Below are 15,965 nucleotides of genomic sequence, written 5' to 3'. Positions count from 1 at the left end.
GAATCAGAGGCGGGGAATCAGAGTTGGGGAATCAGAGGCGGGGAATCAGATATGGGGAATCAGAGGCGGGGAATCAGAGGCGGGGAAACAGAGGCGGGGAATCAGATATGGGGAATCAGAGGTGGGGAATCAGAGCCTGGGAATCAGAGGCGGGGAATCAGAGGCGGGGAATCAGAGGCTTGGAATCAGATGCAGGGAATCAGATGCGGGGAATCAGAGGCGGGGAATCAGAGCTGGGGAATCAGAGGTGGGGAATCAGAGTTGGGGAATCAGAGGCGGGGACTTAGATATTGGGAAACAGAGGCGGGGAATCAGAGGCGGGGAAACAGAGGGGGGTAATCAGAGGCAGGGAATCAGATGTGCGGAATCAGAGATGGGGAATCAGAGGCAGGGAATCAGAATCAGAAGCAGGGAATCAGAGGCCGGGAATCAGAGGCCGGAATCAGATGCCGGGAATAAGAGGCCGGGAATCAGAGGTGGGGAATCAGAGTCCGGGAATCAGAGATGGGGATTCAGAGGCGGGGAATGAGATATGGGGAATCAGAGGCGGGGAATCAGAGGCGGGGAAACAGAGGCGGGGAATCAGATTTGGGGAATCAGATGTGGCGAATCAAAGGCGGTGAATCAGAGATGGGGAATCAAAGGCCGGGAATGAGAGGCAGGGAATCAAACACGGGGAATCAGAGGCGGGGAATCAGAGCTGGGGAATCAGAGGCGGGGAATCAGACGCAGGGAATCAATATGGGAAATCAGAGGTGGGGAATCAGAGGTTGGGAATCAGAGGAAGGGAATCAGAGGCGAGGAATCAGAGCTGGGGAATCAGAGGCGGGGAATCAGAATTGGGGAATCAGAGAAGGGGAATCAGAGATGGGGAATCAGAGGCGGGTAATCAGACGCGGGGAATCAGAGGTGGTGAATCAGAGATGTGGAATCAGAGGCGGGGAATCAGAGGCAGGGAATCAGACGCGGGGAATCAGAGGCGGGGAATCATAGCTGGCGAATCAGAGGCGGGGAATCAGAGGTGGGGAATCAGAGGCGGGGAATCAGATATTGGGAATCGGAGGTGGGGAATCAGAGGCGGGGAAACAGACATGGGAAATTAAAGGCAGGGAATCAGAGTTGGGGATTCAGAGGCGGGGAATCAGATATGGGGAAACAGAGGCGGGGAATCAGAGGCGGGCAAATAGAGGCGGGGATCAGATATGGGGAAACAGAGGCGGGGAATCAGAGGCGGGGAAACAGAGGCTGGGAATCAGATATGGGGAATCAGAGGTGGGGAATCAGAGGTTGGGAATCAGAGATGCGGAATCAGAGGCGGGGAATGAGATATGGGGAATCAGAGGCGGGGAATCAGAGGCGGGGAAACAGAGGCGAGGAATCAGATATGGGGAATCAGAGGTGTGGAATCAGAGGTTGGGAATCAGAGGTTGGGAATCAGAGGCAGGGAATAAGAGGCTTGGAATCAGTTGCAGGGAATCAGATGCGGGGAATCAGAGGCGGGGAATCAGAGCTGGGGAATCAGAGGTGGGGAATCAGAGTTGGGGAATCAGAGGCGGGGACTTAGATATTGGGAAAGAGAGGCGGGGAATCAAAGGTGGGGAAACAGAGGCGGGGAATCAGATATGGGGAATCAGAGGTGGGGAATCAGAGGCAGGGAATCAGATGTGCGGAATCAGAGATGGGGAATCAGAGGCAGGGAATCAGAATCAGAAGCAGGGAATCAGAGGCCGGGAATCAGAGGCCGGAATCAGATGCCGGGAATAAGAGGCCGGGAATCAGAGGTGGGGAATCAGAGTCCGGGAATCAGAGATGGCGATTTAGAGGCGGGGAATGAGATATGGGGAATCAGAGGCGTGGAATCAGAGGCGGGGAAACAGAGGCGGGGAATCAGATATGGGGAATCAGAGGTTCCGAATCAAAGGCGGTGAATCAGAGATGGGGAATCAGAGGCAGGGAATCGGAGGCAGGGAATCAGAGGCAGGGAATCAGATGTGGGGAATCAGAGGCGGGGAATCAGAGCTGGGGAATCAGAGTCGGGGAATCAGAGTTTGGGAATCAGAGGCGGGGAATTAGATATGGGGAAACAGAGGCGGGGAATCAGAGGTGGGGAAACAGAGCTGGGGAATCAGAGGTGTGGAATCAGAGTTGGGGAATCAGAGGCGGGGAATCAGATATGGGGAATCAGAGGCAGGGAATCAGAGGCGCGGAAAGAGAGGCGGGGAATCAGATATGGGGAATCAGAGGTGGGGAATCAGATATGGGGAAACAGAGGCGGGGAATCAGAGGCGGGGTAACAGAGGCTGGGAATCTGATATGGGGAATCAGAGGTGGCGAATGAAAGGCGGTGAATCAGAGATGGGGAATCAGAGGCGGGGAATCAGAGGCAGGGAATCAAACACGGGGAATCAGAGGTGGGGAATCAGAGCTGGGGAATCAGAGGCTGGGTATCAGAGTTGGGGAAACAGAGGCGGGGAATCAGAGGCGGGGAATCAGAGGCACAGAAACAGCGGCGGGGTATCAGATATGGGGTATCAGAAGTGGGGAATCAGGGGCGGGGTATCAGATGCTGTGTATCAGACACGGGGATTCAGAGGCGGGGAATCAGAGATGGGGAATCAGAGGCGGGGAATCAGAGGCAGGGAATCAGATGTGCGGAATCAGAGATGGGGAATCAGAGGCAGCGAATCAGAGGCGGGGAACCAGAGGCGGGGATTCAGAGGTGGGGAATCAGATATGGGGAATCAGAGGTTGGGAAACATAGGCAGGGAATCAGAGGCGGGGAGTCAGAGGCGGTGAATCAGAGGCAGGGTATCAGATGTGCGGGATCAGAGATGGGGAATCAGAGGCAGCGAATCAGAGGCGGGGAACCAGAGGCGGGATTCAGAGGCGGGGAATCAGATATGGGGAAACAGAGGCGGGGAATTAGAGGCGGGCAAACAGAGGCGGGGAATCAGATATGGGGAATCAGAGGTTGTGAATCAGAGATGGGGAATCACAGGCGGGAAATCAGAGGCAGGGAATCAGAGCTGGGGAATCAGAGGCGGGGAATCAGAGCTGGGGAATCAGAGGCAGGGAATCAGAGTTGGGGATTCAGAGGCGGGAAATCAGAGCTGGGGAATCAGAGGCGGGGAATCAGAGGCAGGGAATCAGAGGCGGGGAATCAGAGGCAGGGAATCAGATATGGGGATTCAGAGGTGGGGAATCAGAGGTTGGGAATCAGAGGCAGGGAATCGGAGGCAGGGAATCAGAGGCATGGAATCAGATGTGGGGAATCAGAGGCGGGGAATCAGAGCTGGGGAATCAGAGTCGGGGAATCAGAGTTTGGGAATCAGAGGCGGGGAATTAGATATGGGGAAACAGAGGCGGGGAATCAGAGGTGGGGAAACAGAGCTGGGGAATCAGAGGTGGGGAATCAGAGTTGGGGAATCAGAGGCGGGGAATCAGATATGGGGAATCAGAGGCGGGGAATCAGAGGCGCGGAAAGAGCGGCGGGGAATCAGATATGGGGAATCAGAGGTGGGGAATGAGATATGGGGAAACAGAGGCGGGGAATCAGAGGCGGGGAAACAGAGGCGGGGAATCTGATATGGGGAATCAGAGGTGGCGAATGAAAGGCGGTGAATCAGAGATGGGGAATCAGAGGCGGGGAATCAGAGGCAGGGAATCAAACACGGGGAATCAGAGGTGGGGAATCAGAGCTGGGGAATCAGAGGCGGGGTATCAGAGTTGGGGAATCAGAGGCGGGATATCAGATATGGGGAAACAGAGGTGGGGAATCAGAGGCAGGGAAACAGAGGTGGGGAATCAGATATGGGGAATCAGAGGTGGGGAATCAGAGGTTGGGAAACAGAGGCAGGGAATCAGAGGCGGGGAGTCAGAGGCGGGGAATCAGAGGCAGGGAATCAGATGTGCGGAATCAGAGATGGGGAATCAGAGGCAGCGAATCAGAGGCGGGGAACCAGAGGCGGGGAATCAGAGGTGGAGAATCAGAGCCTGGGAATCAGAGGCGGGGAATCGGAGGCGGGGAAACAGAGGCGGGGAAACAGATATGGGGACTCAGAGGTGGGGAATCAGAGGTTGGGAATCAGAGGCAGGGAATCAGAGGCAGGGAATCAGAGGCAGGGAATCAGAGTTGGGGATTCAGAGGCGGGGAATCAGAGCTGGGGAATCAGAGGCGGGGAATCAGAGGCAGGGAATCAGAGGCGGGGAATCAGAGGCAGGGAATCAGATATGGGGATTCAGAGGTGGGGAATCAGAGGTTGGGAATCAGAGGTGGGGATCAGAGTCGGGGAATCAGAGGCAGGGAATCAGATGTGCGGAATCAGAGATGGGGAATCAGAGGTGGGGAATCAGAGGCTGTGAATCAGAGATGGGGAATCAGAGGTGGGGAATCAGAGGCAGGAAATCAGACACGGGGATTCAGAGGCTGGGAATCAGACGGGGGGAATCAAAGGCGGGGAATCAGAGCTGGGGAATCAGAGGCAGGGAATCAGAGTTGGGGATTCAGAGGCGGGGAATCAGATATGGGGAAACAGAGGCGGGGAATCAGAGGCGGGCAAACAGAGGCGGGGAATTAGATATGGGGAATCAGAGGTGGGGAATCAGAGGTGGTGAATCAGAGATGGGGAATCACAGGCGGGGAATCAGAGGCAGGGAATAGAACGCGGGGAATCAGAGGCAGGGAATCAGAGTTGGGGCATCAGAGGTTGGGAATTAGATATGGGGAAACAGAGGCGGGGAATCAGAGGCGGGGAAACAGAGGCGGGAAATCAGATATGGGGAATCAGATGTGGGGAATCAGAGGCAGGGAATCAGATGTGCGGAATCAGAGATGGGGAATCAGAGGCAGGGAATCAGAGGTGGGAAATCAGATATGGGGAATCAGATGTGGGGAATCAGAGGCAGGGAATCAGATGTGCGGAATCAGAGATGGGGAATCAGAGGCAGGGAATCAGAGGCGGGGAAACAGAGGTGGGGAATCAGATATGTGGAATCAGAGGTGGCAAATCAAAGGCGGTGAATCTGAGTTGGGGAATCAGAGGCAGGGAATCAGATATGGGGAAACAGGGGCAGGGAATCAGAGGCGGGGAAACAGAGGCGGGGAATCAGATATGGGGAATCAGTGGTGTGGAATCAGATATGGGGAAACAGAGGCGGGGAATCAGAGGCGGGGTAACAGAGGCTGGGAATCTGATATGGGGAATCAGAGGTGGCGAATGAAAGGCGGTGAATCAGAGATGGGGAATCAGAGGCGGGGAATCAGAGGCAGGGAATCAAACACGGGGAATCAGAGGTGGGGAATCAGAGCTGGGGAATCAGAGGCTGGGTATCAGAGTTGGGGAAACAGAGGCGGGGAATCAGAGGCGGGGAATCAGAGGCACAGAAACAGCGGCGGGGTATCAGATATGGGGTATCAGAGGTGGGGAATCAGGGGCGGGGTATCAGATGCTGTGTATCAGACATGGGGATTCAGAGGCGGGGAATCAGAGATGGGGAATCAGAGGCGGGGAATCAGAGGCAGGGAATCAGATGTGCGGAATCAGAGATGGGGAATCAGAGGCAGCGAATCAGAGGCGGGGAACCAGAGGCGGGGATTCAGAGGTGGGGAATCAGATATGGGGAATCAGAGGTTGGGAAACATAGGCAGGGAATCAGAGGCGGGGAGTCAGATGCGGGGAATCAGAGGCAGGGTATCAGATGTGCGGGATCAGAGATGGGGAATCAGAGGCAGCGAATCAGAGGCGGGGAACCAGAGGCGGGATTCAGAGGCGGGGAATCAGATATGGGGAAACAGAGGCGGGGAATTAGAGGCGGGCAAACAGAGGCGGGGAATCAGATATGGGGAATCAGAGGTTGTGAATCAGAGATGGGGAATCACAGGCGGGAAATCAGAGGCAGGGAATCAGAGCTGGGGAATCAGAGGCGGGGAATCAGAGCTGGGGAATCAGAGGCAGGGAATCAGAGTTGGGGATTCAGAGGCGGGAAATCAGAGCTGGGGAATCAGAGGCGGGGAATCAGAGGCAGGGAATCAGAGGCGGGGAATCAGAGGCAGGGAATCAGATATGGGGATTCAGAGATGGGGAATCAGAGGTTGGGAATCAGAGGCAGGGAATCGGAGGCAGGGAATCAGAGGCATGGAATCAGATGTGGGGAATCAGAGGCGGGGAATCAGAGCTGGGGAATCAGAGTCGGGGAATCAGAGTTTGGGAATCAGAGGCGGGGAATTAGATATGGGGAAACAGAGGCGGGGAATCAGAGGTGGGGAAACAGAGCTGGGGAATCAGAGTCGGGGAATCAGAGTTTGGGAATCAGAGGCGGGGAATCAGATATGGGGAATCAGAGGCGGGGAATCAGAGGCGCGGAAAGAGCGGCGGGGAATCAGATATGGGGAATCAGAGGTGGGGAATGAGATATGGGGAAACAGAGGCGGGGAATCAGAGGCGGGGAAACAGAAGCGGGGAATCTGATATGGGGAATCAGAGGTGGCGAATGAAAGGCGGTGAATCAGAGATGGGGAATCAGAGGCGGGGAATCAGAGGCAGGGAATCAAACACGGGGAATCAGAGGTGGGGAATCAGAGCTGGGGAATCAGAGGCGGGGTATCAGAGTTGGGGAATCAGAGGCGGGATATCAGATATGGGGAAACAGAGGTGGGGAATCAGAGGCAGGGAAACAGAGGTGGGGAATCAGATATGGGGAATCAGAGGTGGGGAATCAGAGGTTGGGAAACAGAGGCAGGGAATCAGAGGCGGGGAGTCAGAGGCGGGGAATCAGAGGCAGGGAATCAGATGTGCGGAATCAGAGATGGGGAATCAGAGGCAGCGAATCAGAGGCGGGGAACCAGAGGCGGGGAATCAGAGGCGGAGAATCAGAGCCTGGGAATTAGAGGCGGGGAATCAGAGGCGGGGAAACAGAGGCGGGGAAACAGATATGGGGACTCAGAGGTGGGGAATCAGAGGTTGGGAATCAGAGGCAGGGAATCAGAGGCAGGGAATCAGAGGCAGGGAATCAGAGTTGGGGATTCAGAGGCGGGGAATCAGAGCTGGGGAATCAGAGGCGGGGAATCAGAGGCAGGGAATCAGAGGCGGGGAATCAGAGGCAGGGAATCAGATATGGGGATTCAGAGGTGGGGAATCAGAGGTTGGGAATCAGAGGTGGGGATCAGAGTCGGGGAATCAGAGGCAGGGAATCAGATGTGTGGAATCAGAGATGGGGAATCAGAGGTGGGGAATCAGAGGCTGTGAATCAGAGCTGGCGAATCAGAGGCGGGGAATCAGAGGTGGGGAATCAGAGGCGGGGAATCAGATATTGTTAATCAGAGCTGGGGAATCAGAGGCGGGGAAACAGAGGCGGGGAATCAGATATGGGCAATCAGAGGTGGGGAATCAGAGGTTGTGAATCAGAGATGGAGAATCAGAGGCGGGGAATCAGAGGCCGGTAATCAGACGCGGGGAATCAGAGGCGGGGATTCAGAGCTGGGGAATCAGAGGCGGGGAATCAGAGTTGGGGAATCAGAGGCGGGGAATCAGATATGGGGAATCAGAGGCGGGGAATCAGAGGCGGGGAAACAGAGGCGGGGAATCAGATATGGGGAATCAGAGGTGGGGAATCAGGTGCGGGGTATCAGTGGCAGGGAATCAGAGGCGGGAAATCAGAGGCCGGGAATCAGAGGCGGTGAATCAGAGGCGGGGAATCAGAGGCAGGGAATCGGATGTGCGGAATCAGAGATGGGGAATCAGAGGTGGGGAATCAGAGGCGGTGAATCAGACATGGGTAATCAGAGGCGGGGAATCAGATATGGGGAATCAGAGGTGGGGAATCAGGTGCGGGGTATCAGTGGCAGGGAATCAGAGGCGGGAAATCAGAGGCCGGGAATCAGAGGCGGTGAATCAGAGGCGGGGAATCAGAGGCAGGGAATCGGATGTGCGGAATCAGAGATGGGGAATCAGAGGTGGGGAATCAGAGGCGGTGAATCAGACATGGGTAATCAGAGGCGGGGAATCAGAGGCAGGAAATCAGACACGGGGTATCAGAGGCGGGGAATCAGAGCTGGGGAATTAGATGCAGGGAATCAGAGTTGGGGATTCAGAGGCGGGGAATCAGATATGGGGAATCAGAGGTGGGGAATCAGAGCTGGGGAATCAGAGGTGGGGAATCAGAGTTGGGGAATCAGAGGCGGGGACTTAGATATGGGGAAACAGAGGCGGGGAATCAGAGGCGGGGAAACAGAGGCGGGGAATCAGATATTGGGAATCAGAGGTGGGGAATCAGAGGCAGGGAATCAGATGTGCGGTATCAGAGATGGGGAATCAGAGGCAGGGAATAAGAATCAGAAGCAGGGAATAAGACGCGGGGAATCTGAGGCGGGGAATCAGAGCTGGGGAATCAGAGGCTGTGAATCAGAGGCGGGGAATCAGAAGCAGGGAATCGGATGTGCGGAATCAGAGATGGGGAATCAGAGGTGGGGAATCAGAGACGGTGAATCAGACATGGGTAATCAGAGGCGGGGAATCAGAGGCAGGAAATCAGACACGGGGAATCTGAGGCGGGGAATCAGAGGCGGGGAATCAGAGGCAGGGAATGGGATGTGCGGAATCAGAGATGGGGAATCAGAGGTGGGGAATCAGAGGCGGTGAATCAGACATGGGTAATCAGAGGCGGGGAATCAGAGGCAGGAAATCAGACACGGGGAATCAGAGGCGGGGAATCAGAGCTGGGGAATTAGATGCAGGGAATCAGAGTTGGGAATTCAGAGGCGGGGAATCAGATATGGGGAAACTGAGGTGGGGAATCAGAGGTGGGCAAATAGAGGCGGGGAATCAGATATGGGGAAACAGAGGCGGGGAATCAGAGGTGGGGAAACAGAGGCGGGGAATCAGATATGGGGAATCAGAGGTGGGGAATCAGAGGTTGGGAATCACAGGCAGGGAATCAGAGGCTGGGAATCAGATGCAGGGAATCAGATGCGGGGAATCAGAGGCGGGGAATCAGAGCTGGGGAATCAGAGGTGGGGAATCAGAGTTGGGGAATCAGAGGCGGGGACTTAGATATGGGGAAACAGAGGCGGGGAATCAGAGGCGGGGAAACAGAGGCGGGGAATCAGATATGGGGAATCAGAGGTGGGGAATCAGAGGCAGGGAATCAGATGTGCGGAATCAGAGATGGGGAATCAGAGGCAGGGAATCAGAATCAGAAGCAGGGAATAAGACGCGGTGAATCTGAGGCGGGGAATCAGAGCTGGGGAATCAGAGGCTGTGAATCAGAGGCGGGGAATCAGAAGCAGGGAATCGGATGTGCGGAATCAGAGATGGGGAATCAGAGGTGGGGAATCAGAGGCGGTGAATCAGACACGGGGAATCTGAGGCGGGGAATCAGAGGCGGGGAAACAGAGGCGGGGAATCAGATATGGGGAATCAGAGGTGGGGAATCAGAGGTTGGGAATCACATGCAGGGAATCAGAGGCTGGGAATCAAATGCAGGGAATCAGATGCGGGGAATCAGAGGCGGGGAATCAGAGCTGGGGAATCAGAGGTGGGGAATCAGAGTTGGGGAATCAGAGGTGGGGACTTAGATATTGGGAAACAGAGGCGGGGAATCAGAGGCGGGGAAACAGAGGCGGGGAATCAGAAGCAGGGAATCGGATGTGCGGAATCAGAGATGGGGAATCAGAGGTGGGGAATCAGAGGCGGTGAATCAGACATTGGTAATCAGAGGCAGGGAATCAGAGGCAGGAAATCAGACACGGGGAATCTGAGGCGGGGAATCAGAGGCGGGGAATCAGAGGCAGGGAATGGGATGTGCGGAATCAGAGATGGGGAATCAGAGGTGGGGAATCAGAGGTGGTGAATCAGACATGGGTAAACAGAGGCGGGGAATCAGAGGCAGGAAATCAGACACGGGGAATCAGAGGCGGGGAATCAGAGCTGGGGAATTAGATGCAGGGAATCAGAGTTGGGGATTCAGAGGCGGGGAATCATATATGGGGAAACTGAGGTGGGGAATCAGAGGTGGGCAAATAGAGGCGGGGAATCAGATATGGGGAAACAGAGGCGGGGAATCAGAGGCGGGGAAACAGAGGCGGGGAATCAGATATGGGGAATCAGAGGTGGGGAATCAGAGTTTGGGAATCACAGGCAGGGAATCAGAGGCTGGGTATCAGATGCAGGGAATCAGATGCGGGGAATCAGAGGTGGGGAATCAGAGCTGGGGAATCAGAGGTGGGGAATCAGAGTTGGGGAATCAGAGGTGGGGAATCAGAGGTGGTGAATCAGAGATGGGGAATCACAGGCGTGGAATCAGAGGCAGGGAATAGAACGCGGGGAATCAGAGGCAGGGAATTAGAGTTGGGGCATCAGAGGTTGGGAATTAAATATGGGGAAACAGAGGCAGGGAATCAGAGGCGGGGAAACAGAGGCGGGGAATCAGATATGGGGAATCAGAGGTGGGGAATCAGAGGCAGGGAATCAGATGTGCGGAATCAGAGATGGGGAATCAGAGGCAGGGAATCAGAATCAGAAGCGGGGAATCAGAGGCCGGGAATCAGAGGCCGGGAATCAGACGCTGGGAATAAGAGGCCGGGAATCAGAGGTGGGGAATCAGAGTCCGGGAATAAGAGATGGGGATTCAGAGGCGGAGAATGAGATATGGAGAATCAGAGGCGGGGAATCAGAGGCGGGGATCCAGAGGTGGGGAATCAGATATGGGGAATCAGAGGTGGCGAATCAAAGGCTGTGAATCAGAGGCGGGGAATCAGAGCTGGGGAATCAGAGGCGGAGAATCAGAGTTGGGGAATCAGAGGCGGGGAATCAGAGGAGGGGAGTCAGAGGCGGGGAAACAGGCGGGGAATCAGATATGGGGAATCAGAGGTGGGGAAACAGATGTTGGGAATCAGAGGCAGGGAATCATAGGCGGGGAATCAGAGGCGGGGAATCAGAGGCAGGGAATCAGATGTGCGGAATCGGAGATGGGGAATCAGAGGCAGGGAATCAGAGGCGGGGAATCAGAGGCGGGGAATCAGAGGCCGGGAATCAGATATGGGGAAACAGAGGCGGGGAATCAGAGACGGGGAAACAGAGGCGGGGAATCAGATATGGGAAATCAGAGGTGGGGAATCAGAGGTTGGGAATCAGAGGCAGGGAATCAGAGGCTTGGAATCAGATGCAGGGAATCAGATGCGGGGAATCAGAGGCGGGGAATCAGAGCTGGAGAATCAGAGGTGGGGAATCAGAGCTGGGGAATCAGAGGCGGGGACTTAGATATTGGGAAACAGAGGCGGGGAATAAGAGGCGGGGAAACAGAGGCGGGGAATCAGATATGGGGAATCAGAGGTGGGGAATCAGAGGCAGGGAATGAGGTGCGGGGTATCAGAGTTGGGGATTCAGAGGCGGGGAATCAGATATGGGGAAACTGAGGTGGGGAATCAGAGGTGGGCAAATAGAGGCGGGGAATCAGATATGTGGAAACAGAGGCGGGGAATCAGAGGCGGGGAAACAGAGGCGGGGAATCAGATATGGGGAATCAGAGGTGGGGAATCAGAGGTTGGGAATCACAGGCAGGGAATCAGAGGCTGGGAATCAAATGCAGGGAATCAGATGCGGGGAATCAGAGGCGGGGAATCAGAGCTGGGGAATCAGAGGTGGGGAATCAGAGTTGGGGAATCAGAGGCGGGGACTTAGATATGGGGAAACAGAGGCGGGGAATCAGAGCTGGAGAATCAGAGGTGGGGAATCAGAGTTGGGGAATCAGAGGTGGGGACTTAGATATTGGGAAACAGAGGCGGGGAATCAGAGGCGGGGAAACAGAGGCGGGGAATCAGAAGCAGGGAATCGGATGTGCGGAATCAGAGATGGGGAATCAGAGGTGGGGAATCAGAGGCGGTGAATCAGACATGGGTAATCAGAGGCAGGGAATCAGAGGCAGGAAATCAGACACGGGGAATCTGAGGCGGGGAATCAGAGGCGGGGAATCAGAGTCAGGGAATGGGATGTGCGGAATCAGAGATGGGGAATCAGAGGTGGGGAATCAGAGGTGGTGAATCAGACATGGGTAAACAGAGGCGGGGAATCAGAGGCAGGAAATCAGACACGGGGAATCAGAGGCGGGGAATCAGAGCTGGGGAATTAGATGCAGGGAATCAGAGTTGGGGATTCAGAGGCGGGGAATCATATATGGGGAAACTGAGGTGGGGAATCAGAGGTGGGCAAATAGAGGCGGGGAATCAGATATGGGAAAACAGAGGCGGGGAATCAGAGGCGGGGAATCAGAGGCGGGGAATCAGATATGGGGAATCAGAGGTGGGGAATCAGAGTTTGGGAATCACAGGCAGGGAATCAGCGGCTGGGTATCAGATGCAGGGAATCAGATGCGGGGAATCAGAGGCGGGGAATCAGAGCTGGGGAATCAGAGGTGGGGAATCAGAGTTGGGGAATCAGAGGTGGGGAATCAGAGGTGGTGAATCAGAGATGGGGAATCAGAGAAGGGGAAACAGAGGCGGGGAATCAGATATGGGGAATCAGAGGTGGGGAATCAGAGGCAGGGAATCAGATGTGCGGAATCAGAGATGGGGAATCAGAGGCAGGGAATCAGAATCAGAAGCAGGGAATAAGACGCGGGGAATCAGAGGCGGGGAATCAGAGCTGGGGAATCAGAGGCAGTGAATCAGAGGCGGGGAATCAGAGGCAGGGAATCGGATGTGCCGAATCAGAGATGGGGAATCAGAGGTGGGGAATCAGAGGCGGTGAATCAGACATGGGTAATCATAGGCGGGGAATCAGAGGCAGGAAATCAGACACGGGGAATCAGAGGCGGGGAATCAGAGCTGGGAAATTAGAGGCATGGAATCAGAGTTGGGGATTCAGAGGCGGGGAATCAGATATGGGGAAAAAGAGGCGGGGAAACAGAGGCGGGCAAATAGAGGCGGGGATCAGATATGGGGAAACAGAGGAGGGGAATCAGAGGCGGGGAAACAGAGGCGGGGAATCAGATATGGGGAATCAGAGGTGGGGAATCAGAGGTTGGGAATCAGAGGCAGGGAATCAGAGGCTGGGAATCATATGCATGGAATCAGATGCGGGGAATCAGAGGCGGGGAATCAAAGCTGGGGAATCAGAGGTGGGGAATCAGATGCAGGGACTTAGATATGGGGAAACAGAGGCGGGGAATCAGAGGCGGGGAACAAAAGGCGGGGAATCAGATATGGGGAATCAGAGATGGGGAATCAGAGGCAGGGAAATAGATGTGCGGAATCAGAGATGGGGAATCAGAGGTGGGGAATCAGAATCAGAAGCAGGGAATCAGAGGCAGGGAATCAGAGTTGGGGATTCAGAGGCGGGGAATCAGATATGGGGAAACAGAGGCGGGGAATCAGAGGCGGGAAAACAGAGGCGGGGAATTAGATATGGGGAATCAGAGGTGGGGAATCAGAGGTGGTGAATCAGAGATGGGGAATCACAGGCGTGGAATCAGAGGCAGGGAATAGAACGCGGGGAATCAGAGGCAGGGAATCAGAGTTGGGGCATCAGAGGTTGGGAATTAGATATGGGGAAACAGAGGCGGGGAATCAGAGGCGGGGAAACAGAGGCGGGGAATCAGATATGGGGAATCAGAGGTGGGGAATCAGAGGTTGGGAATCAGAGGCAGGGAATCAGAGGCTTGGAATAAGATGCAGGGAATCAGATGTGGGGAATCAGATATGGGGAATCAGAGGTGGGGAATCTGAGGTTGGGAATCAGAGGCAGGGAATCAGAGGCTTGGAATCAGATGCAGGGAATCAGATGCGGGGAATCAGAGGCGGGGAATCATAGCTGGAGAATCAGAGGTGGGGAATCAGAGTTGGGGAATCAGAGGCAGGGACTTAGATATTTGGAAACAGAGGCGGGGAATCAGAGGCGGGGAAACAGAGGCGGGAAATCAGATATGGGGAATCAGAGGTGGGGAATCAGAGGCAGGGAATCAGATGTGCGCAATCAGAGATGGGGAATCAGAGGCAGGGAATCAGAATCAGAAGCAGGGAATCAGAGGCCGGGAATCAGAGGCCGGAATCAGATGACGGGAATAAGAGGCCGGGAATCAGAGGTGGGGAATCAGAGTCCGGGAATCAGAGATGGGGATACAGAGTCGGGGAATGAGATATGGGGAATCAGAGGCGGGGAATCAGAGGCGGGGAAACAGAGGCGGGGAATCAGATATGGGGAATCAGAGGTGGCGAATCAAAGGCGGTGAATCAGAGCTGTGGAATCAGAGGCGGGGAATCAGAGTTGGGGAATCAGAGGCGGGGAATCAGAGCTGGGGAATCAGAGTCGGGGAATCAGAGGCAGGGAATCAGATGTGCGGAATCAGAGATGGGGAATCAGAGGTGGGGAATCAGAGGCGGTGAGTCATAGATGGGGAATCAGAGGCGGTGAATCAGAGGCAGGAAATCAGACACGGGGATTCAGAGGCTGGGAATCAGACGGGGGGAATCAAAGGTGGGGAATCAGAGCTGGGGAATCAGAGGCAGGGAATCAGAGTTGGGGATTCAGAGGCGGGGAATCAGATATGGGGAAACAGAGGCGGGGAATCAGAGGTGGGAAAACAGAGGCGAGGAATTAGATATGGGGAATCAGAGGTGGGGAATCAGAGGTGGTGAATCAGAGATGGGGAATCACAGGCGGGGAATCAGAGGCAGGGAATAGAACGCGGGGAATCAGAGGCAGGGAATCGGAGTTGGGGCATCAGAGGTTGGGAATTAGATATGGGGAAACAGAGGCGGGGAATCAGAGGTGGGGAAACAGAGGCGGGGAATCAGATATGGGGAATCAGAGGTGGGGGATCAGAGGCAGGGAATCAGATGTGCGGAATCAGAGATGGGGAATCAGAGGCAGGGAATCAGAATCAGAAGCGGGGAATCAGATATGGGGAATCAGAGGCCAGGAATCAGATGCTGGGAATAAGAGGCCGGGAATCAGAGGTGGGGAATCAGAGTCCGGGAATCAGAGATGGGGATTCAAAGGCGGGGAATGAGATATGGAGAATCAGAGGCGGGGAATTTGAGGCGTGGAAACAGTGGTGGGGAATCAGATATGGGGAATCAGAGGTGGCGAATCAAAGGCAGTGAATCAGAGATGGGGAATCAGAGACGGGGAATCAGAGGCATGGAATCAAACACAGGGAATCAGAGGCGGAAAATCAGAGCTGGGGAATCAGAGGCGGGGAATCTGAGTTGGGGAATCAGAGGCGGGGAATCAGATATGGGGAAACAGGGGCCGGGAATCAGAGTCGGGGAAACAGAGGCGGGGAATCAGATATGGGGAATTTGAGGTGTGGAATCAGAGGTTGGGAAACAGAGGCGGGGAATCAGAGGCGGGGAAACAGAGGCGGGGAATCAGATATGGGGAATCAGAGGTGGGGAATCAGAGGTTGGGAATCAGAGGCAGGGAATCAGAGGCTTGGAATAAGATGCAGGGAATCAGATGTGGGGAATCAGATATGGGGAATCAGAGGTGGGGAATCTGAGGTTGGGAATCAGAGGCAGGGAATCAGAAGCTTGGAATCAGATGCAGGGAATCAGATGCGGGGTATCAGAGGCGGGGAATCATAGCTGGAGAATCAGAGGTGGGGAATCAGAGTTGGGGAATCAGAGGCAGGGACTTAGATATTGGGAAACAGAAGCGGGGAATCAGAGGCGGGGAAACAGAGGCGGGAAATCAGATATGGGGAATCAGAGGTGGGGAATCAGAGGCAGGGAATCAGATGTGCGCAATCAGAGATGGGGAATCAGAGGCAGGGTATCAGAATCAGAAGCAGGGAATCAGAGGCCGGGAATCAGAGGCCAGAATCAGATGACGGGAATAAGAGGCCGGGAATCAGAGGTGGGGAATCAGAGTCCGGGAATCAGAGATGGGGATTCAGAGTCGGGGAATGAGATATGGGGAATCAGAGGCGGGGAATCAGAGGCGGGGAAACAGAGGCGGGGAATCAGATAAGGG

This window comes from Narcine bancroftii, unplaced genomic scaffold (assembly GCF_036971445.1).
Source record: "Narcine bancroftii isolate sNarBan1 unplaced genomic scaffold, sNarBan1.hap1 Scaffold_159, whole genome shotgun sequence".
Lineage (NCBI taxonomy): Eukaryota > Metazoa > Chordata > Chondrichthyes > Torpediniformes > Narcinidae > Narcine > Narcine bancroftii.
The sequence above is the reverse complement of the archived record's forward strand: the minus strand, read 5'-3'. Positions refer to the sequence as shown.